This window comes from Hyla sarda, chromosome 5, assembly GCF_029499605.1.
Source record: "Hyla sarda isolate aHylSar1 chromosome 5, aHylSar1.hap1, whole genome shotgun sequence".
Lineage (NCBI taxonomy): Eukaryota > Metazoa > Chordata > Amphibia > Anura > Hylidae > Hyla > Hyla sarda.
In genome coordinates this window covers 160586472-160604669 of record NC_079193.1, presented here as the reverse complement: position 1 = coordinate 160604669, position 18198 = coordinate 160586472, and the positions used below count along the sequence as shown (strand labels likewise).

Here is an 18198-nt window from a genome sequence, read left to right as displayed (position 1 = left end):
ATGATACCGTACAGTGAACGACGTGAACGTAAAACAAAAAAGGGCAAAAATAGCTGCTTTTTTGCAACATTTTATTCCCAATAAAATTTATAAAAAAATGTATTAAAAGTTTTACATAAGCAAATATGGTATCAATAAAAAGTACAGATCACGGCGCAAAAAAAATGAGCCCTCATACCGCCGCTTATACGGAAAAATGAAAAAGTTATAGGTCTTCAAAATAGGGGGATTTTAAACGTACTAATTTGGTTAAAAAGTTTGCGATTTTTTTAAGCGCAACAGTGATAGAAAAGTATGTTATCATGGGTATCATTTTAATTGTATTGACCCAAAGAATAAAGAACACATGTAATTTTTACCGTAAATTGTACGGCGTGAAAACAAAACCTTCCAAAATTAAAATCTTTTTAATTTCCCCACACAAATAGTATTTTTTGGGTTGCGCCATACATTTTATGGTAAAGTGAGTTGTGGCATTACAACAGACAACTGGTCGTGCAAAACAAAAGCCCTCATACTAGTCTGTGGATTAAAATATAAAAGAGTTATGATTTTTTGAAGGCGAGGAGGAAAAAAACGAAAACATAAAAATCCTTAAGGCTCAAATGGGCTGAGTCCTTAAGGGGATAAAACCAACTGCAGTGGCAGCTTTCCAAAAAATGACAGAACAAAGCCTGTGTGGAAAACCTAGCCTTTGGGTTCTTTTCAGATTCCAGCATTGTAGGGTGGATTCCACATATAAAATATGTAGAACATTTACAGTACAATTCTAGTAAATGTTCTGTAGATTTGGGTACATGCTGCTGTTTGCAAATGCTTATTTTGTTGCAGATTTTTCACAGTGTAATTCACCCTTTGCAATGTAAATCTGTAAAACCTGATCATGGTCTTGTGTGTTTGTAAGGCTGGGTTCACATATGTCCGGCATCCGGCAAAAATTATCTCAGCCTACAACTCAACGCAACTGATGCCACAACTGATGACAAGTTGTCATCAGTTGTATGGCATCCAGCATCCATTGTTTCTGCACGGCTGGGGATTGCAAGAAGCTGTCTGATGCCCTCCGGCGTGTCCAACCATCCAGCGATCAAAATTGGGATCAGTTCTAGCATCAGTTTCCCTCCAGTGCACACCAGACGGAAACTATGCCGGACAACTGATATATGTAAACCCAGCCTTAGTAAACATAATTTGTCTCCCGTAAAGTAGTACCAATTACTGACAGAAGTACGAACTCCCATATGTAAAGTGAACTTAATAAATGTTATTGAGAAGTAATATCTGCAAAATGTTATTCAATCTCAATAATTAGACTGAAGTGAATTCAGATTAAGAACCTTCTTAAGAGATTACGTCAGGGCTCTATGTAGGGAATTTGGCTAGAGCAATATTTTTTTGTGGGGCTGTTTTTTCATTTTTTTTTTTTTTTTTATTTAACCTCTTTTTGTTACAAATACTCATAGGTGTACACACACAAACATAAAAAAAAATTACAGCTTGACTATACACCCTCAATGATATCAAAATATTAAGCATAAATAAAAAATATAATGAGCTGATTCTATATATATATATGGCTTTTTTGAACAATTGAAATGCTCATCAATGGAAAGCATGGACAAACCTAACACAGCACTTTGGACCACATACTTTGCAGATATAAGTGCCCAATAATAGACGCTGTGACATGGAGATTTATTGGTATAGTGTAGTTATATTCTATAACTAAGTTTCTAGGTTGTGTCATGACTATGCAGTGGCCTTACAGTATAAACTATTATACGGCACATGTGGTATTTTGGTTTCTTAACAATATGGCCCTCATTTAATATTGCAAACCCGACATGTTTTGTCGGGTTGTGCGCCAGATTCTGTCGCATTGTGCCAGAAATTCTGTCTGCGCCAGACTTTGCGCCATAATTTGTGTCAGAATTGAAAAAACCCTGACTAACTCTCAATTCTGCTGAGAAAACCTGAAAAAGGGGTGTTACCGCTGGGGAAAGGGGTGTGGACTCCAAAAAGGGGCGTGTTCCCGACATTTTCACAAAAAAACTACATATTTACTAAGGTTTCCACATAAAATGTGGTGGATATGAGCTGAGGAAAACAAGACAGATCAGAGCATGTGTAAAAAAAAAAAGCAAAGTTTAGGGACAGTGGAAAATGTAGGGAAACCTTAGTAAATACATTGGAAATATATTGTAGAGAATTAAAACCCACAAAGAAACCTACACTCCACTCTTAGTAAATCAGGGCCAATGTGTGTCATTTTTTTTTGATGGACTTGAGATTGTAGTGCTCTTGGTTCTTTGGGCGAATTGCCTTACGCTCCTATAGATTAATCTGGGACACTTTAGATCCATACTATATTGCAAATGTTACCTACTAGTGATATGGCTTGTTTCTCACTATTGAAACTGCTAAAATTCTCATTATTGCTTTGATTCACTCCCGCCTTGACTTTTTTAACTCATTACTAATAGGCCTTCCCTTTTCTAAACTCTCCCCTCTCCAGTCCATCCTCAATGCAGCTGTCAGACTCATCTTCCTCTCCAGGTGTTACACCGATGACTCCTCACTGCGCCAGTCACTACACTGGTTACCCATTCAGTCCTAAATACAGTACAAAATCCTCAGTCTCACACACAATGCTCTCCACCGTGCTGCTCCTCCCTACATCTCCTCTCTCATCTCTGTCTACCGTTCAGCACCTTCTCTGCATTCTGATAATGATCTCAGACTAAAATCTTCTATAATCCAAACCTCTCACTCCCGTCTCCAAGACTTTGCTTGTGCTGCACCAGTTCTCTGGAATTCAGTGCCTTGATCCCTCAGACGCAACCACAACATCCACAGTTTTGAACGTGCCCTAAAGACACATCTCTTCAAGAAGGCCTATAACATTCCTTAATTGGCTCTCACTACTACCACTTTGCCCCTTTTGAGACCTCTAGGTCTTGGAGATATTAAAAGCTTCATATTAGACAGTTTTTACCTATTCTCTACTTTAGACCTTCAGAGATTACCTAGGTTCACTCTCCTGTATGTAACCTTTTTAATTTATAAAATATGGCTGGACCATTGTATCAATAAAAGCCCTTTATGCCTTCTGTCTCAATCCTATTCCTCATAGTCTGTAAGCTTCCGTGAGCAGGGCCCTCACGCCTTTTGTTAGAATATGTAGTGTGTTATGTAATGTCTGATACTTGTCTTTATTTGTACCTCAAAATTGTAAAGTGCTCCGGAATCTGTTGGCGCTATATAAATAAAATTATTATTATTATTATTATCATTATTATGGCTGAGAGTGATATTTGGATATAATATTTCTCTGAAGTTACTTTAGTTTGCATTACAATAATCAGTACTATTGTTTTTACTATTTTGGTACTTTCCCCCTTTATTTGTGAGTTGTACTTGCAGGCCTTAGTATCTCCCTTTTTCTATACTTTGTTGTTTTTTTTTGTATTTTTTACCAATATTATTTTTTGTGAGGTGCAAGAGTGATATGTGATAAGTAGTATACATCATAAAATAGAATATTAATTTAAAATAAAATTTGAGCAGTGAGTAAATTTGATCTAAATGTATTCTATTACAATTAAATGTCACCATACTAAAAGAACATTGGAATATTCTCTATATTGAATAAGGGCACATGCTCCCCTTCCACGTCTCAAGCTTTTAATTCACAGTTTGGTTACAAGGACCTTTATTGGAAGCAAGTCACTGCCATCAGTATTATAAATCATGTATCCCCCAGGTCACCAAAATGGGCTCTAAAACATCAAAGTAAAAATAATGGCTAAAAAAAAATGTTATCCTCCCCTAAGACAGTATAACCTTTGTGACAGACATACAGTATTTCAAGTTTATCTTTACAATATGGAGTAAGAATTATGAGATTTTTTTTTGTTGCATCTGGACTATTCACTACCAAATATAGGAAGAAATACCTCGCGATCACTGTTATCACAGTTTACATTTGGAAAGTACATTAGCCAAAATAAATCATAATGCTAGAGATAGGAGTGAAACTATAACCTTCAATCCTTATGGTAAAATTTCATCCATAGAAAGATTGTGCACTCGATTTAGCAAGTGTTTTATGAGATATGACTTATAGATTTTAGCTAAATAAAATAAAGGTTATGGATTAGGCAACAGCCAACAGCTATTACTGTAGTTTTATAAAATTACATTTTTATGCCCTTTCACTAAATGAATGTTGAACCCATAAAAGAGTCATATAACAGAATTTTGTATTTAGTTTTTTAAAGAAACATAGATTACCATTATCATCTACACATAGTCACACACAAGTCATGAATACGCAAAAAATACTTTATTTATCCTCAATAACACAACACATACACATATATATATATATATATATATATATATATATAAATGTATTTATATATATATATAAATATATATATATATATATATATATATATATATACATATATATATATATATATATATATATATATATATTATTTGTTTTTATTTATTTTTTCCACTAAGGAAAACCAGTTTTATCTAAAAATGGGTTTTCAATGTAATGCAGACACACACACACACACATATATACATATATATAAATATATATATAAATATATATGTGTGTGTGTGTGTATTTATGTAAATCAATGTAAGTCACATGCAACGTTTCTTTATAAGATATTGTAAAATATATTACATATTATATTGAATATAAATATCAGCTTTTACATATTTTGGGTACCAAATGTCTACAGTTCATCCCATATGCTTTAAGAGGTGAGTGTTTTTATGTTGCTTTGAATTTTTTTTTTTTTTTTTTTTTGTTAATTCACCTTAACAAAGATACAGTACTATGCTTTAAAAAAAACAAAGACTTTGCTGTATATTCACAATAAACTTACAATAAGTATGTGATTGATACAATAAGTTAACTAATATGTTAACGTATTGGTTAGCTAATAGTTAATATGTATGTTGCACCCATTCTGAACATGTGAACATCTAGAAGGCTTGACGTATACCGGCTGCTGTCAAAAACATGATGCCTGCAGTTATTTGTCGTATTAGCTTGCAAGTCATGCAGGTATGACATGGATAGTGGAGGAGCATCCCATCTCTTTAGCAGGTACCATTTCTTACTCTTCTAGGACAACATGCAGTTCAATAGAAATCTATCAAATCTATACATTAGATTAATATCATGCGAATACATTGGTTACATTCTCTGTGTTCCAAATTGCACAATTCATTCCAAAATCATATTACTACTACTTTTACAGAGGTTAATTATGTATTTTAAAATTATTTCTTTTTTTATGTATTTTTTTAAATGTTTACAGAAATTCTAAAATAAACAGTAATTCAGTTACACAAAATTTTATACCGTAAGAAAGATAAATCAAATGAAAACTACTTTAATAAATAACTAAAAATATTAAAACATACTCCAGAAAAAAAGGAAAAAAAATTAGACTGGGGAATCAGTAAACAAGACATCCATATTAACATTCATCAAGGATTTTTACATAAACCCAGGCAGTTTCTGCCTGATATACTGAGGATATGTATAATTACTAACATCAAAGACTATAGGAAGAAAACCTAAGCGGATTAGTTATAACATGGGCCTACCTTCATGAAGTTATGAAGTCTGTAAAATTAGCTAAAACATTATCCAAGTTTATCATCATTAGAGAAATGTGTTGGGACTGTAAGGCCTTTCTATATACTTGTTTTCCCAGGAGAAATATTGTCTGATAAGTCTGGTGACCTCTAATAATGAAGAGATTACCAAACTCCTTCACGATTTAGCTATTGTGGTTCTAGAAACCAATGTGGTCTGATAGCTATTATAACATAAAGCTTGGAGTTCTGTGTCCTAAAACACAAAGGTCAGGGCTGAATCGGGCCAAAAAGTCATATTAAAGGTGTTAAAAAGAAAAGAAAGGATTGTTCACCATATGTGTTAAAGCTTGACTCCATGCCACCATGCATCTTTTAAACCTCAATCCCTCCAGCAGGGGTTGAGCTTGGAGGGGACTCTAGCAAACATTTGTTGACCCTTTTATAATGATATACGCCAATAATCTCTTTATCACCCATGATGCTTTTAGTCCAGCATGGTGGTGCTTAGGCTGATTTCAGTAGCTTGGGGTCATCGCTAAAAGCAGCCATGCAGCTATCACCACTGGTGGCTATTAACTATTTAGATACAGCTATCAAAGTTGGAAATAGCATCTAAATGCAGGTTACAGCCATCATTGGGGGTGCAGTGATTTGGATCATCTCGCTACAACCAGGAGATCCAGTGTCCTTGCAGCCAGAACGCTAACCTAAGCCTTTGTGATTGCTGGGACACTTCTAGCGATAGAGCCAGTATGAGAAAGGCTATATAAATAGAGTGCAGGTTTCATGGATTCATGCCATATATGCAGTATGTGCAATGCAATAGATAGGTAAATAGGTACAATGGAATACACATCTAACGATGGCTCATATAAGTCCCCTAATAAATAGTAAAAAAAAAAATCCAATAATGTAAATCCCTATATAAATCAACCCATTGGAATCAACTTGAAATAAGAGTGTAAACAAGAAAAAACAAAACCTACATAAGATAAAGTGATTAAAAAGTCTGATGAATACCGATGATACCAATAAAAATTACAGATCACGACACCAAAAATTAGCCTGATATACAGAAAATAAAGAAAAGGTATGTGGGTCCAAAAAATTTTTTTTTAAAGCTTTGAATTTTTTAAAAACGGCAAAATATAACAGAAACTATACAAATTGGATAGAGTTGTGTTCGTATAGACCTATCAAGTATCAAGATAACATGTCAGTTGGACTGAATGGGGAATGATGTGTAAAGCTTAAAACAGAGTCGTCTTTACATTTTTCATTATTTTATTTTATTTTTGCCGTCATAAGTGGGAAGCCATCTAATACTTTTTCCCTTTGTTTTGGTTTGGTTTTGATAAGCCATTGTCAACAAGGTATCTTAACCCCTTCTTGACCCAGCTAGTTTTCCTTTATAATCAGACACATTTTCAGATTTTTTTTAGTGCACGGAGATTTGAAAGGTTTAAAGTTTTTTTTTTATAATTTGTTTATTCAAATAATTTTTGTGACATACATTTTTGTGATACATAGGACTTTTTAATGTAAATTTTACATGAATAAATTTATTGTTTTGTAATATTGGGGAAATTAGTTTTTTTTTTATTAATAGCACAGAGTGCTAAAATGCTTTTTTTTTTATTTTGTTTTTTAATACATAATGATATTCCCTTTCTATTATTGTAATTTTCATAGAGGGGACATATATGCACAGTTTTGTTATTTATTTATTTGTTTTTGTTTTTTTTATTGTATTCACTCTATATACTTTTTATTTTAAAAAGTGTGTCCCCATAAGCTCCTAAAAGACCTGTGTGTGGGGGGGGGGGGGGAGAGATTTCAACACTACAATACATTTATTGTTTATTTCTTGCTGCCTTCTTGCTGGATAGCCAGGCTCTTCTCTCCTGCAGCAGCTTTACATTTTGTAAACATATGAAGGAATGTCCTTGCAGATTAATTGCAGATCACCCAAATCTGCAAATTACTCTGGGTAGCCTATAAGTGGTTAAGATAGTGTAGGTTTTTAGTACTATAAGCAGTTAAAAGTGTTTCCCATCTCTTCAAGTTATAGCCTATCCACAGTATAGGGGATAACATGCATTTCAGAAGGGGTTGACTGCTAAGACCCCCATCAATACAGAAAACAGGGACATAATTGTCCCAGGAATAAATGGCACAGCCACTACTTCATTTATTGTCAATGTGGCCACCAAACGTTTTTGAATGCTGAACATGGAGATGTTAGGCTGCCCCATAGCAAATGAATGGAACATTGGTGGCGCAGATCTGGTTTTACACCATTCAACCCGGGACAATTATGTCCCCGTTTTAGGGATGGGGGGCCTTGTAGTCGAACCCCCAACTATCTGTTTGTTATCCCTTAACTTGTGCATAGGGAATAATAAGACCAGAGCAGAAGACCCCTGGAGACGGCTGGAGGCAGGTGAGGGGACCTCTGGCCGCCATGCTGGATGATCGGATCCCCGCGGCTGCGCTGCGGGCGATCCGATCATTCATTTAAAGTACCACACTGCCGCAGATGCTGTGATCTGTATTGATCACGGCATCTAAGGGGAAATTATGGACATCCGCACGATTGCATAATTGTCCGAACTATCAAAATATAACATTATTTATCCTGTACGGTAAATAGTGTCAATTTAAAAAAGAATACAAAAACCCAAGAATAGATTTTTTTATCACAACATATCTCAGAAAAAAATGCATTGAAAAGTGAGCAAAATTAATATTGTATGTAGAAAACTGCCACTACAGCTTTTAAGTCAAAGCCAAAAGTGGATCGAGTAGGAGAAGTATAAGTCCTTCCTTTTTATATTTCTCTTCCTTTTGAATGCATTTCTGGCTGTAGCTCAAACACTGCATTGGCCTATGTGTGGTGCATGTGTGACACCAGCCTTAACCTCTTAAGAACCAGGCCCATTTATGCCTTAAGGACCAGGCCAATTTTATTTTGGCATTTTCGCTTTTTCCTCCTCGCCTTCCAAAAATCACAACTCTATATCCATCCACAGACCCAAATGAGGGCTTGTTTTTTGCGTCACCAATTTTACTTTGTAATGACATCACTTATTTTACCATAAAATGTACGGCCCAACCCAAAAATATTATTTATGTGGGAAAATTGAAAAGAAAAAGGTTTTGTTTTCATGCTGTACACTTTACAGTAAAAATGACATGTGTTCTTTATTGTGTTGGTCAATACGATTAAAATGATACACATATTATATGACTTTTTATAATTGTACTGCTTTAAAAAAAATTCTAACTATTTTAACAAAATTTGTATGTTTGAAATTGCCCTATTTTGACTACCTATAACTTTCTAATTTTTCTGTATACGGGGCGGAATGAGGGTTCATTTTTTTGCACCGTGATCTGTAGTTTTTATCAGTACACCTTTTGCTTGTATTTTACTTTTATAAATTTTTTATTAATTGTTTGGGGGAATAAAATGTGACAAAAAAGCAGCAATTTTGCACTTTTTATTCTTTACCTTTACGCCGTTCACCGTACGGTATAATTAACAATATACAGTATTTTAATATCTCTGCCTTTTATGCGAGTGGCGATACCAAATATGTTTATAAATTATTTTTTTTTACGCTTTTTTGGGTTAAAATGGGAAAAACAGATGATTTACATTTTTATTGGGGGAGGAGATTTTTCTAATTTTTTTAACTTTTTCTTTTACATTTTTCTACTTTTTTTTTACACTTTAATAGTCTCCATAGGGGACTATTTATAGCAATGATTTGATTGCTAATACTGTTCAGTGCTATGCATAGGGCATAGCACTGATCAGTGTTATCGGTTATCTTCTGCTCTGGTCTGCTCAGACCAGAGCAGAAGACCCCTGGAGATGGCTGGAGGCAGGTGAGGGGACCTCCGGCCACCATGCTGGATGATCGGATCCCCGCGGATGCGCTGCGGGCGATCCGATCATCCATTTAAAGTACCACACTGCCGCAGATGCTGTGATCTGTATTGATCACGGCATCTAAGGGGAAATTATGGACATCCGCACGAGTGCATAATTGTCCGAACTATCAAAATATAACATTATTTATCCTGTACGGTAAATAGTGTAAATTTAAAAAAGAATACAAAAACCCAAGAATAGATTTTTTTATCACAACATATCTCAGGAAAAAATGCATTGAAAAGTGAGCAAAATTAATATTGTATGTAGAAAACTGCCACTACAGCTTTTAAGCCAAAGCCAAAAGTGGACCCAGTAGGAGAAGTATAAGTCCTTCCTTTTTATATTTATCTTCCTTTTGAATGCATTTCTGGCTGTAGCTCAAACACTGCATTGGCCTATGTGTGGTGCATGTGTGACACCAGCCTTAACCTCTTAAGAACCAGGCCCATTTACGCCTTAAGGACCAGGCCAATTTTATTTTGCCATTTTCGCTTTTTCCTCCTCGCCTTCCAAAAATCATAACTCTATATCCATCCACAGACCCAAATGAGGGCTTGTTTTTTGCGTCACCAATTTTACTTTGTAATGACATCACTTATTTTACCATAAAATGTACGGCCCAACCCAAAAATATTATTTATGTGGGAAAATTGAAAAGAAAAAGGTTTTGTTTTCACGCTGTACACTTTACAGTAAAAATGACATGTGTTCTTTATTGTGTGGGTCAATACGATTAATATGATACACATATTATATGACTTTTTATAATTGTACTGCTTTAAAAAAATTCTAACTATTTTAACAAAATTAGTATGTTTGAAATTGCCCTATTTTGACCACCTATAACTTTCTCATATTTCTGTATACAGGGCGGAATGAGGGTTCATTTTTTTGCACCGTGATCTGTAGTTTTTATCAGTACACCTTTTGCTTGTATTTTACTTTTATACATTTTTTATTAATTGTTTGGGGGAATAAAATGTGAAAAAAGCAGCAATTTTGCACTTTTTATTCTTTACCTTTACGCCGTTCACCGTACGGTATAATTAACAATATACAGTATTTTAATATTTCCGCCTTTTATGTGAGTGGCGATACCAAATATGTTTATTAATAATTTTTTTTTACGCCTTTTTGGCTTAAAATGGGAAAAACAGATGATTTACATTTTTATTGGGGGAGGAGATTTTTCAAATTTTTTTAACTTTTTCTTTTACATTTTTCTACTTTTTTTTACACTTTAATAGTCTCCATAGGGGACTATTTATAGCAATCATTTGATTGCTAATACTGTTCAGTGCTATGCATAGGGCATAGCACTGATCAGTGTTATCGGCTATCTTCTGCTCTGGTCTGCTCAGACCAGAGCAGAAGACCCCTGGAGATGGCTGGAGGCAGGTGAGGGGACCTCCGGCCATCATGCTGGATGATCGGATCCCCGCGGATGCGCTGCGGGCGATCCGATCATCCATTTAAAGTACCGCACTGCCGCAGATGCTGTGATCTGTATTGATCACGGCATCTGAGGGGTAATGATGGACATCAGCGTGATTGCATAATTGTCCGAACTATCAAAATATAACATTATTTATCCTGTACGGAAAAAAAAAGTCCTCATACAGTCTGTATATGAAAAAATGAAAAGGTAGAGGGGAGAAAATTGCAATTTTATTATTTTCTTTTGTTTAGAAGCATATGTTATGGAAAAATGAAGGAAGTCATTACAAAGTACAATTGTTCCTGCAAAAAACAACCCTCATATGGGTCTGTGATTTGAAATGAGTTATGGCTATTAAAGTGTAATTAGGAAAAACAAAAGTGCAAAAATAGAAAATTGGCAAGGTCCCTAAGGGTTTAAAGTGTAAATATAAAAATTTCCACAGTAAATATAATGGTTCACTCCTACTTGTTTATAATAGCCGTTCCCTATAAGTATAAATAAAATGGTCTTTGTGCCATTGATATGCCTTGCAAGTACATATCAGGTAAGTAGGAAACACATTTAACTTACAAATACAATAAGGGATCTTCTTGCTAATAAAAATAAACCCAAATTGATAGCTTTAATAATATATACATATGATGATTTTATGTACTGCCTAATGTACCTCCTTTATTTTGTGTTGTTATAAAAAATAAAATAAAAAATTGGTTCTGTAGTGGATACAGTTTTATGGACATGACTATACTGGAAGCAAAAATGATATGTTACCAAAGTGACCGTAATAAGGATTCATAATTTTCAACCAAAGTTTGTAATGATGGCAGTAACTAAATGGATCTCTGAAAAAGATAGATGCTTGTTTTGTTCTATTTTCTCCAAGCAATAATATTTAATGGGATAGTTAATGGATATAGAGCTTATAATAAGCTGTCATAAGTAACAAGTTTTATATTCACCTCTCTAGCAGCATGTGTCCAACACTGAACACTAAAAATGTCTAATGTATTCCACCAAAGCCTTAAATCTTATGGATAATACTAAGCAACATTGTACATGCATACAAGTTACTACCCACTATGGAGCCACAGTGTGGATAAACACTAGTGGTTAGAGCATCAGAAAAAACTAAAATCCATTGAATTAAATATAGCGCACTGTTGCCTTTTAGCCTTTGTTCTCAGAATGTAAGCTTAATAAGAAATTATCCAATGTGAAACCCCATACGTATCGACAACAACGATTTCCTCTGCATTGTAGCACGGCGCGTGCAACTGTTCATCACTTGTGCATTGCCGAGTATAGGCATCAGACTTGTCAGATTTTAAGGACCTGTCAGTTAAGCCAAAGCTGCCAAGTGAACAATTCAGAAACTTGCAATGAGGCTCTAACACTATAAGGCTTTATAAGGAATAAGTCAAATACATACCACAAAGACCAAGAAAGCTAAACAAAGCAGTGCTAAAAAAAAAAAAAGGACAACACATGAATTTGTATGACAAAACAATGAACCGTGAGTAATCCGGCTTCACTAGGAGGAGGAAAAAAACATTAATCCTTAAGGTTGTACCCAGTGAATACATTGCAACTTAATTATGGTTTAGATCAATAGAAATGGTAAAATTATTAATCAACCGTATGTCACTTTTTATCAATCAACCTCAACAAATCCGGGTAAATCTACCCAATAAAACCACAGTGGAAAAGTGGGAAACGTTATTATTCATTCCAGAAATGTTCAATTAAGAAGATTTGAAAAATTCTCCGTAACAAACCATCTTGAGTTGTCAGCTGTTACACTTAGTCATCATGCAAAGAATTTATACTCTTTATAACTCTTAACTAGTATGCTTCCAGCGGATCGAAAAATGCATCGCCTTTTAACCTTGGATCAGCATTGCTGCAAGACAAGAAAATAAATAATTTAAATGCTATTGTACCTCGCCTAACAAGGCCTGTCATAGAAATCAGGCATTATAGCTCCACTTTCACAAGAGTGCCCTCTGCTGTAACTCTGCACAATTCTTTCCTTGCGGTTGTTGACGAGAATCCGTGCCCCATGTCATATTCGCTATAGATGCTTATTATACAACATAATGAATTTCTCTTACATCGCTGACTTTTTTAGGCCTCTCCTGTTTTCATCTATTTTCTTAAATGGCACTGAAGGCTATAATATGATTTGCAAAGCAATAGCAGGTAAATAATATGAATTTTAGGTGTCACTTATGGCTGCTTAAAGAAAAAAATAATACATATACTGCTATACTGTGTTCATCGAGTTAATACTGACTACAAACATTCTCATAACAACTAGTATCAGAGCAGGAAAAGCAATTATTGAATTTGTAAAGGACTATTTAAGTTATGTTACGGCGTATAAAACAAAAAGGCATGCAGGGGCGTTTCCCTTTATTGTTCATATATGTACCCATAAATATACAAAGGTTCTATACTGTCTGCGGCCAAGTATCCCCACCTAAACCCTATTCAATGTATTATCAGTTTATTATGGAAAATTGAAGCATAAATTTTGACATTTCTAAAAATGTCACTGCCCTATATTAAGCCTCACTTATTAATATTTCAACTGATGGAATAAGAATTTCGGCCCTTAATTTTCATTACCATGACAACCGTAGAGCAGTCCTATGAAGAGATAATGGAAACCAGTGTACAGCATCTCGGCGTAGGCAAACAGGTTAACAATACAAAAACATCCTGGCATATGGTACTTAGGCAATGTGTGCTCTAAGTTCTCTCTATAGCTGTGGCGGATTGACTACAATGTTAGGTGCCAAGTGTAAAGCTCAAAAAATTACTGTCAATTATCTCCAATGAAGCTTCAGGCTACGTAATAGCAGTGTGAGATTGAAAACCATTTGTTGGACTTTTGAACTAAGCCATACATAGTATGATTAATTCAGAGACAAGTATAGGTAATCATATTAATGCAACAACAGTATTGATATAGCTATAGACAGCCCATATGCTCGGTAGTAGAACCAGGGGGAATAGTGCCGGTTTGATAGCCACTTGGTGCTCTGACTGTAATGAGCAATGAGCAAACTGCTGAAAAATTGATGCCGCCTGCAGATTGCACAATCCACTGAACAGCAGGGGGTCGGCTTCTTACATCTTCTACTCCTGGTATAATATGCTAATTTCTGCCAGAGCGCAAGGGTAAAGCGAAAGAAGAAAAGATTTCACAAAAGAAGGGAAAAAAATGCTAATGAATACCACAAAGATGACTGCAGAGAAATCCTAGAGCTTTGTATGGATTAACTGTGTTGGAGATGTCCTTGTCAAATTTTAACCCCTTTATTTATCCTACCTAAGTATCTTCACTATTTCTTATATAAACCACTGTGTGGTTTTGGTGAACTTGCAGGGCCGCCATAAATTCATTATTTTGTTTTTTTCTTAACATCTGATATGCTTAGGCTATTTGTTCCCCATGCACACTGCCCATCGCTAAAACCACTTGAAAGAACAAACTTAGACCCAGGCCGTGTTGCGTTACTTTACCTATCGGTACAAAATAAGCAATATATCACTGGTAATTCCAAACTTTATATCCTCAAATACATTGAAAAACAAAATCATGCATAACGTGGCAACGACATAGGAGAATAAGGAGAGACAGCAGGTAAAGGTATTGATTGCTACAACTCCCACAGCCGAAACAAAATGCATAATTACCCAGAAAGCAATACCTTAACCCTTAAGAATATAATAAAATACTATTAAGTATCATAATATAATAAAGAAGTGAAGATTGATATATATATACTTAAATAAATAATTCTAGTATACAAACACCATCTGCTTAAGATAAATTTAAAATAAAATAAATAATTTGTATATGGATAGCCAGCTTTACTGATATATATATATATATATATATATATATATATATATATATATAATTGATCATAAGATAGAGAAACTTTAACATTCCATTTTTAATTTTTACTTAATATCAATAATATTGATAAAAGATAGATTAGAAAAGGGTGGAGATAAAATAATAGCATCTTAAGGCTAGAGCATCTTTCTAAAAAAGGATAATGTTTTTGGAAATTAGATAGATAGATAGTCTCTCAATATATATATATATATATATATATATATATATATATATATATATATCAGTAAAGCTGGCTTTCCATAAAATAGACTCGCAAATACACATACAAATGACTGCTGCAAGCACAAACATTTTGTTAAATAGATAAAAAAGGGATTATTTCAAGCATTAAAGTTGAAGATGAAGACTGACAAACCATGTCCGTGTCCATCGGCCAATCTTCAGGCACAGAATGGAGAAATAAAGCTTCCCATTTGTGCCTTCATTTCACTAGCTTCCCTGTCCTCTGCAGGGAGCCTTGTGAAAAAAAATAAGAAAGAGTGAGTATTTACTATCACCCCTTTTTATAACTAAAATCTTTTTTCTTCACTATTTTTGATACGTTGCAAATAAAGTAAAGTAGACAAAATCTTCAGTTTTTAATTAGAAGAAAACATAGGATTTTAACTTCTGCTAATGAATTTGGAAATATTACAATAATAATAAATTAAAAAAATAAGATAATAAGTCATTATCAATCATGTTTTATCAATAATGTTTTTTCAATGCACACATTAAGTGTGCTTACTAAATTTGAGGAAAAAAATATTTGAAAATGGTTAAGATTTAATGGCATTAAAATAATGATATGCCATAGTGTAGAACAACAAATACCTGATTTACCTATATATATATATATATATATATATATATATATATATATATATATATACATATATAAATATAAATATATATATATATATGTCATAAAGAATGATGGACTTAAACATAAAGGCCTTTATTTACAATGAAAGTTCTATGTACAATAGTATTTCAGTGGTAGTGCTAATTATACATGCTAGCCTTTTGTTTTTACATTAAAAATTAAACACTTATTATTTATAAGAGATTAGAATCAAAATTTACATTTCCTTTCTAGTTAACATAATTTATAGTATTTGCCAAAAATTCTAGCAATCACAAATTAAAACACGCATAGATTTTATGAACGCTTTTCCAGATTGTTACTAATAATAGTAGCATTATTAATCATGGTAGTATTAAATGAATGGTATTATAACCCACACCAATCCACATTGGCAGATGGCGAAAAAGTTCTGAACCTTTTGAAAAAAGGTACAGATGGCAGGCCTTTTTCTTTTTCTATTGGAAGAAAGCCGAATAGTGAAAAGGTTTTGCAAGGGGCCTACACCGTACTGATAAATTGATAAGTCAAAGTGTGAACATTCCTCTAAGTTGCTGTATATGTTCCCATAGCTTAAGAATTAGACTGGAGATAAGCTCCATTTAATGTGGGTGCATGTGATCATCCTTTGTGTTACACCGACACAGTAGGATGCAATCCGCAGAAGAAGAAAAAAAGACACAATAATGAGATAAAAGGAAAAAGAAATATGTGGGAGTTCATCGTGGAAAAAAAGCAAAAACTACAATATGTAGTGGTTCAGGGGTTGGTTTGTGATTTATATTTTTAATTTTGAAAGTTTAGCCTTCATAAAGGCAGGAATGTATAGTAAAACCAATGTTCTATGCTATAACACCAGACAATAGGAAGGTAAATTATGGTAATCACAAAAAGTAGTAACTACAGCAGTTAGCAAATAATCAAACAAAACATCAAAAAGCATATAAACAATAAACCTCCAGGTGTATCTATTGTATTAATAAGGAAAGGTAAAAGTTCCCCTGGAAGATAAATAAGGAAATATTATGTTTATAGATTGATTGTCTATCTATCGTTACACTTGCAATATGTATTTATACCTGTATCTGTGATTTGTGCTCCACACGCCCACTAGTTACTATTTATGTTATGAAGAGAAATATCTGCAAATTCTTAATCTTGCTTTTTTTTTTTTTACTAAATCTACCCCTTCAGGCAAATTTATGATAAGATACAGTTAACATTTATCTTGTAAAAAGGAAGCTATTGATTGTGGGCCCGTGCTGAGGAAGCAAAAAGCCAGAGATCAGGTTGGCAGTCAAAGCTTTGTGTTAACCCCCTCTCTGCTATAAAGAACTTGACATTGATTCAATAAGTGAGGCAGAACCCTTTAGAAGAAACAAAATAAGAGGTTTAACCAGCCAGAACATTTCAATGGGTTTAGTCCGGTGTTTTGGCCACTTCATTGAAGCTAATAAAGACATATGCTGTAGAACTGCTGTATTAATATACAGAAAAGCCTTGTGGGGTTCCTTGAGTTATAGGTTTCCTGTACATTGCAGATTCCTGTTGCTACCTATATAGAGGCTGAAATTTCGGTGTAGCATAATGTAATATATTGTGACTTTTAACACATGCATCTATGTTCATTTACAATACCCAGTGTATCTTGTTTTATCATTAGCCTTGATACAGTTTTCTACCTGATGAAGGACAGGTTTGTAGTGCTTTCTAAAACACACTTTTTTAATACTATCCTAATAGGTTTACTGTATGTCAGCCATACTGAATCAGTGCGTCAGAATACTATAAATCAAGAAACCAGGTATAAGACTTAAACATTTGTAAAGTTTCAAGATGTATATTATTATAGATACTTAATGTATTTTAGCTATAAATTAACTATAGGTAAGTTGGATCTTAAAAAGGTACTAATATATATATATACACATATATATATACACCTTTATACGTCATCTATATGCCTCTATATGCCCTATACTGCTTTACTGTCATAACATTTTTTTAAATCTTTTTATTAAGGCTATCTCATATATGACATGTTATGAAGTAGAGTTATAAATGTGACAGCTATCACTTATAGCATTGTGCACTGTATTTTGGCACTATGTGTACACTAAGTACATTGTAGAAACCTGCTATTCTAGAGGCTCATGAATCTTTCCTTCACATAGATAGTTTCAAATGAAATATTGAATAATCTCATACTCTATTTCTTTCTCTCTATGGGGGACATTTATCAAAGCATTTAGTAGTTTTTTTTTATTTTTTTGCTTAAAATTGTCACAAAAAAGTTGCATGTGCGACTACTCTATTTTTTTGTGCGACATTTTGATTGTGCAGTGCCCTAAGCAAAGAAAAAGAAACTTGCTTACCAAAGCAAAAAGTGATGTTTGACTTGCAGT

General features: G+C 33.9%; 1 long non-coding RNA gene across 3 annotated transcripts in view; it reads right to left on the bottom strand.

The window, feature by feature from the left end:
• Positions 1-18198, bottom strand: part of LOC130273568 (uncharacterized) — a 77343-nt gene that overhangs the window by 51584 nt on the left and 7561 nt on the right. The window contains exon 1 of one of the 3 annotated variants that reach the window (XR_008844047.1): positions 15305-15354. The exons of the other annotated variants lie outside the window; for them this stretch is intronic. This is a non-coding gene — a long non-coding RNA (uncharacterized LOC130273568). Of the gene's footprint in view, positions 1-15304; positions 15355-18198 lie in introns of those variants that run through there. 3 annotated transcript variants of the gene reach the window in all.